A 6,599-nucleotide genomic window follows, 5' to 3' on the forward strand; every position below is an offset into this window, starting at 1 on the left:
GGATGAAATTATAGAAAAACAAGGGCTACTAGAAACATTTATGTATGTTTGCATTAAACAACAAAATGTGCCTTTGTCTTCGGCTGATTTTTAACAGTAAATGTTTCTAAGATAATTTTGTTTCTCATCCATTTATATGCAGGAAGCCACAAAGTTTCCTTGTCAAACTTAAACAGTTCAGAAATAATGTTAGCAAGCAGTGATGGTAAACCTCTGCCTTTTAGGAAGGCAAATGTTTGATGTCTGAATTTTAGTTTTCCTTATTATCCATCACAACATATGTTAAGAACTTTGTGATTCCAACTGATTTTAAACAGGTGAGGGTCCCTCATCTTTACTGTCTGACAGATGGAATAACGTTTAACGGACAAGTAAGGAATACTTTTTTTTTTAATAATTCATGGTACTCTTTGTACATTTTAAGTTTCCAAAACATTTATTGTTTGGTCGTAGGTAGAATGAAATATGTTTCTTGGAATGTCAACTTTTTCTGCCTTTTGCTGTTATTTTAAAAGGGTGCTTGAAACCTTTTTCCCACAGAGGAAGTGACTATGCTGGAGGACGCAATCATGTCCCGTTTGTGAGCACAGCCAAGAGGAAGGAGAAGTGTTAAAGCTACGAGTCATGTGGGAGAGATGCGTTCTAGGAGGGCATCCTGCAGACAACGAGTGCTTCCTGCTGCTCCTTCCAGAGCCACAAAGCAGAGAGGAGTATGGGAAAGTTGGGCAGAGTGTTGTAGTAAACTGAAGTAAAACTGAAGCCAGCGGACATGTGAACCTGCCAACAACTATATGGTGCCCACAGGAAAATTTGGCATTTACCTGTGCAGCCAGCTTCTGAATAGAAAAGACATGTTTTCATTTTTTCTGCACACTCGCAGAAAGAAACCATGTGTTCATTTTTGAGCTGAGAAACCCTTAGCTTTAGCAACAACTTTGTCAACAGATCAGTGACAGTAAATACAGTTTTTTGCCAGAGTAATAGTCACCGCTTTTTTAAATCTTTTTTTCATATTTTGAAAACTTATACTCAGAAGCGACATACAGTGTTTGTGATTTTTTGAAAGCATAAATAGGCTAATATTTACTTTATTTTCCCTCACAACAATCGGTTGTCCTTTAACGATTGTTGCTCACTAACAACCCCTAAAGGACACTGTAGGTGTGTGTATCAGTGTTTGCTAATAACAGCAAGTACCATCCGAAACAAACATGGAATCTGACCGTTTTCTACGGAAGCCGAAAACGGCCTGCCCTACTTTTTTTGTGATAATTTTCTTGTGATAGCAAGATAATGTCTCGTTATCACAAGAAAACAAAGTTTGTTTTTTTGAAAAAAAAAAACGAGATATCTCATTATAACAAGAAAACAAAGTTCGTTTTCTCGTCGTAACGAGATAATCAATACAAAAGAATGAAGCGTCCCCCTCTTCTTTTCCCGCACTGAGACTTCACCTGTGTTAACCGTTGGCACCGCAGATGGCTGCCTCAGTGTGTTGGTGCGCACTGCTTTGTTTTGTTTTGTGTTTTTTAATACAATTTTTTGTGATGGCACCTGGTGCTTTAACCAAAGTGGAGCTCGTGAACATCAGGGCAACAACTCCGGCGGATTTATTTCCTAACTTTTTGCTCCCACCTCTGGAAATACAGGATATCCTGATCAAAGGCGTTCCTAGCCTACGGAGTGAAACGTCGCAAGAGAGGAAAACGAGCCAGCGCGCTGGTCCGCCTTCGCCAGCGCAGATTACGCACGCCGCTACCGGGAATATTTCTCTCTAACGTGCGCTCATTGCCCAACAAAATGGAAGAACTGCATCTGCTGTTGGGAAGAAACAGGGACTTCTCTTCATCTGCTGTTTTGTGTTTCACGGAGACGTGGCTGAGCAGATTAATACCGGACTCCGCGCTGCAGCTGGCAGGCTTCCACTTCTACCGCGCAGACAGAGTCAAGGGACTTTCCGGCAAAACCAAAGGTGGAGGAATCTGTTTTTATGTCAACATCGGTTGGTGTAACGACGTAACAGTGATCAACCAGTACTGTTCTCCTGATCTGGAATCTGTTATCATGAACTGTAAGGCGTTTTATTCTCCCCGGGAGTTTGCTTCATTCATTCTGGTCGGCGTTTACATCCCGCCGCAGCCCGATGTGCAGGCTGCTTCAGCTCCTGACCTCTGTGGTCATGAAGTCCTTTAAACGCCTCGTGCTTTCACACCTCAAAGCCATGACAGACCTTCTTCTGGATCCCCTGCAGTTCGCCTACAGAGCTAACAGATCTGTAGATGACGCCGTCAATCTGGGCCTTCACTTCATCCTCCAGCATCTGGACTCCGCAGGAACCTACGCCAGGATCCTGTTTGTGGATTTCAGCTCTGCCTTCAATACTATCATCCCGTCTCTGCTTCAGGAGAAGCTTTCAGTGCTGAACGTGTCGGGGTTTTCTCTGATAAACTGCTTTGTTCTGCTGCTGATGTCCAGAGCTCAGTGAACGCACCATGCAGAAACGCTCTGGGATCTCTCATTTAACTTGTTTGTTCAGGGTTTTTAGGAAGTAAAAAAAACACAATTTTGCTATTACACTGTTTCCATGACTTCATAATTATGCGAATAAACACAAATCAACATTAATTCATTCAAAAACATGGCAATGGATGTGAACAATACTTTGATTTACAACAGATACATTCAGATTTCTGCCACGGCACTAGCGCTCATCATCATCCATCAAAAGAGACGTCGGCATCTCCTTCAGGCCAGGCAGCGCAGAGCTTCGTGGGAGTGGTAAGATTTTGGGATAATGACACACTTCAGCTTTGGATGAACTGTCCAGTGCTCAAGGCACAGGACACAAGTGTTTTCATTGGAGTTTTGTGAAATATGTCAATTACGATAGGCTTTAAAAATCCTCTCCTCCAAGTACTTTTTTTTAATAAATGCAAGATTTTTGGAAATTGTCGTGTTTCCATTCGGCAAATATGTTATCACAAATCCAATTTGCACAATTTCATAGTAAACAGAAACACAGCTACTGTTAGCTGGCCAAGAACTACTAATTCTTTGGCTAGAAAATGACTGCTCTGATCAGCAAATTTAAGAACGATGTGGAACTTCAAGTTGCCTGTCGCCTTCAGAAGTATTTTCTTGGTTCATCACTGCAGCGAAACTCCGCTTTAAAACTCTTCGCCTCCTCTAGAGCGCTTGCTGCTGGGTTCAGGTCAGATACTTCTGCAGAGTGGCAGAAACGTACGGGAGACGGTCTGTGTCTGTACTGTGGAAGGCCCGGCTCACCATTGAACGGACAACTGGTCAGTACATTTCTGCACCCCCACACTGCTTCTCTATTAGTTTTGCACTCAAGATGAGTTCGAACTTAGATGGCTCTGATACCTGCAGGCACACACCAGCGGGGAGGCACATCTGCTAAACCCACACAGCACCATTCTAGGAACAACAACTCTTAAAGATAGATTTTTGACAGCACTCCTCAGGATGACAATTGTTGCCATTCACTCTCATGTGAGCTGGCAAACACATTCCATGACTATATTCATTAATATGCCATTGAATATGTTTTGTTCTTTCTTTGAAAAGAGCACAATAAGCAGTCGTGAAGAGAGTCCTCTTTTGAAGGATTGTGACTCTAAAATAAAAAGGTAAGATTAGACCAGGGTCATGTTTGTCAGATTTAGCAGTAGAACTAAAGCCCTTCTGCACCATAACCTGACAATTGAAGAGGCTTATCCCAATCAGGACAATGAGAGTGAGATTTTGTGAAGATTTGGAAAAACACATCGCTGTGAGTTTCAGTGTTGCTGAAGACTCAGTCAGGTAACTGGTGATTTTTTATTATCAAGATTAAGCTCAAATTTGCTCATTGGGATGAAAGAAACTTAGAGCTCCTGTTACGCAAATGATCAGAAGAAAAAGGATCTTAAAACAAGGGCCTTCATTTAAGGACAATCCTCTTAGCATGAGTTAAAGAAATTCTGAAGCTAAACTGTTTTGTAAGCCTGAAATAATGCATCCATGGTGGAGTTAAAAAAAGACTTGGCAGTCACCAACTTTGAACGTTTTCCCAGTTAAAAAGACAAGAGTTAACAGAGAGGTTAAGACCAAAGAGCTGTCAAAGGACACCAGGGATAAGTTGTTCACCTGAACAAGAGTGGGATAAACCAATGTCCAATAAGCAAACAGTTGTTGTGATGAAATCAACTGTTGAAGCAATTATTATAAAATGAAAGAAATAAACTGACAGTCTCCCTCCACCTGGATGTTTGGAGGAAAAAGAGTGTTGAGCCGCATTCTAAGAACACCATACCCACTCTAATGGTTTTCTGTAAACCTGGCAGTATTTTACTGCAATGTCAACAATAAAATACTGTACAAATGCTTTACAGTACTTTACTTTAAATATCAATGAACTGTGGGAATTTACCATAAAAAACGAATGGATTGCGGGAATTTCCTTTGTCACCACTGTAATTTTCCAGTTCCTGTGAATCAGAGTACAGTAAGAAAAATGTCCTCAACAATATGGCCAATCACAGACAAGTACATCATTAATCTTTCTTACTTGGACTACGTTTAACCTGCTGTCTTTAACTTGTTGAATGTTTAATTACATTACAATTATGGTAAGGCTTTTATTTTTAGGAGTTACACTAAAAAAACAATAAATACATACAAACAAAATCTCACCACCATTGAAATTTTAGGTAAACTGAAACTGTGTTGGCATGGTGGTACAGTGATTAGCACTATTACCTATCAATAAGAGATCCTCAGTTCAAGCCCCAGTGGAAACCTTTATGTGTTGAGTTCACATATATCTCTGTGCACCTCGACATTTCACTTGAGTGGACTTGAAACCATTCAATTATGTAAGATAAAGACATATATTATTTATTTATTAACCTTTAATTAACCAGGAAGTCCCATTGAGATTTAAGAATCTCGTTTACAAGGGAGTCCTGGCCAATAGAAAAAAAAGAAGAAAATAGAAACAACATTTATTCAAACTCAGTTGCAGATAAAATAATATTTTTATTGTGCTTTCAACTTGGAATAATTTAACCGAAGTTCTGTAAGTTTCCAGTCCTTTTGTAGCATGTTCCATGTGGCGGGGGCAGCAAATGCAAAGGCCCTTTTTTCAAAGTCAGTGCGGGCAAATGGAGCCATTTAGCAATAAATAGTCATTGGAACACAATCCCTATGAATCTATTGTTCTCAAGGTGATTAAAGTACAAATATAAGAGGGTAGAAATCCAAGCATGGCCTTGTAGATAAAAGTGCACCAGTGGTTCAGCCTCCTGGTGGACAAAGAAGGCCACCCTACCCGAGAATACAGTTCATAGTGGTGAGTCGACATCTTGCAGCTTGTAATAAACCTCAGGCCAGCATGGTACACGGAATTAAGCCTACACAAACACTGAGATGTGTCATTTATATACAGCAGGTCTCCATAGTCCACAAATGAGAGAGAGGTTGGCAAGACTTTTTTAACCCCAAAAGAAAAGCAACATTTATTTCTGATTAGAAAATCCAGTTTCAGTTTCCTTAGATTCTCAATATGGAGCCTGAATGTCAGTGTGTCATCAATGAGGATTCCAAGATATTTATACTGATGGACCACCTCAATTTTATTTCCCTGCAGAGTGGATACTGCAGGGAAAACCAGAGTTCTGTTCCTTGAATTTGAAAACCACACTAATTTGGTTTTGTCAGCTTTGAGAACCAAAAGGTCTTTGTCTGATGTTGCATTGATCTAAGAACTCACTCAGGTTGAATATGCTGGAAGAGTGGTTGCCACTAACTAATAGAAGATGTAAAAATGGCAGTCACGCAAAACAGCTGGATTAGTTGTCGTACAAGAACCAGAATAGATTTTTATTTACCATATATTTTTTACAGTGAAATACAGTAATCTTATTGTGAAAGGAAGCAGGGTACAATTACTGTACTGCTGGCAGCTTGATGCCAGTAACTACAGCATTTTATTTTACATTACTATAACTGTAAAACGAAATACATTAAAGTATTTGTGCAATGTGGTTCATTTTACAGCTGTATTACTGTAAAATGAAATACAGGACAGGGAAATTCTACTGTATTTCATTTTACAGTAATACAGCCGTGAAATACTTTACAATTCAGATTCCGGTTCCAGGTCACGACGAGCAGACGTGTGTCTCCAGCTCTCCTCAACTCTTCAGCTTTTAAATTTTTTAAAGTTGCCCACAAGCGACTTTGATCCCTGAGCTGCAGCAACAACCATCGCAACGAGGAGAACATGGCACCGAGGAAAAATTTTGAAGCCGATTTGGCAGAGCTCAAAACTTCATTAGCCGACATACCAAGCTAAGCTAACCCCAGTTCTCTCTGAATCTAAACTATCAGCCATGCTACAACTCGTGGAAGATTTCCATCAAGAAAAGGCACGTAACAAACAACGAGATAATCGCCAAGATCTCCTGGAGAGGAGGATGCATGACATGGATCAACAGGCATGGATGAATAACTTGATTCTCACGGGACTTCAACCGGGTGTGGCCTGATGCTATCAGCGCTAGCACGGATGCTAACGGAGCTGTGATGGGAACAAA

The sequence above is a fragment of the Oryzias melastigma genome, linkage group LG19 (assembly GCF_002922805.2).
Source record: "Oryzias melastigma strain HK-1 linkage group LG19, ASM292280v2, whole genome shotgun sequence".
NCBI classification, from domain to species: domain Eukaryota; kingdom Metazoa; phylum Chordata; class Actinopteri; order Beloniformes; family Adrianichthyidae; genus Oryzias; species Oryzias melastigma.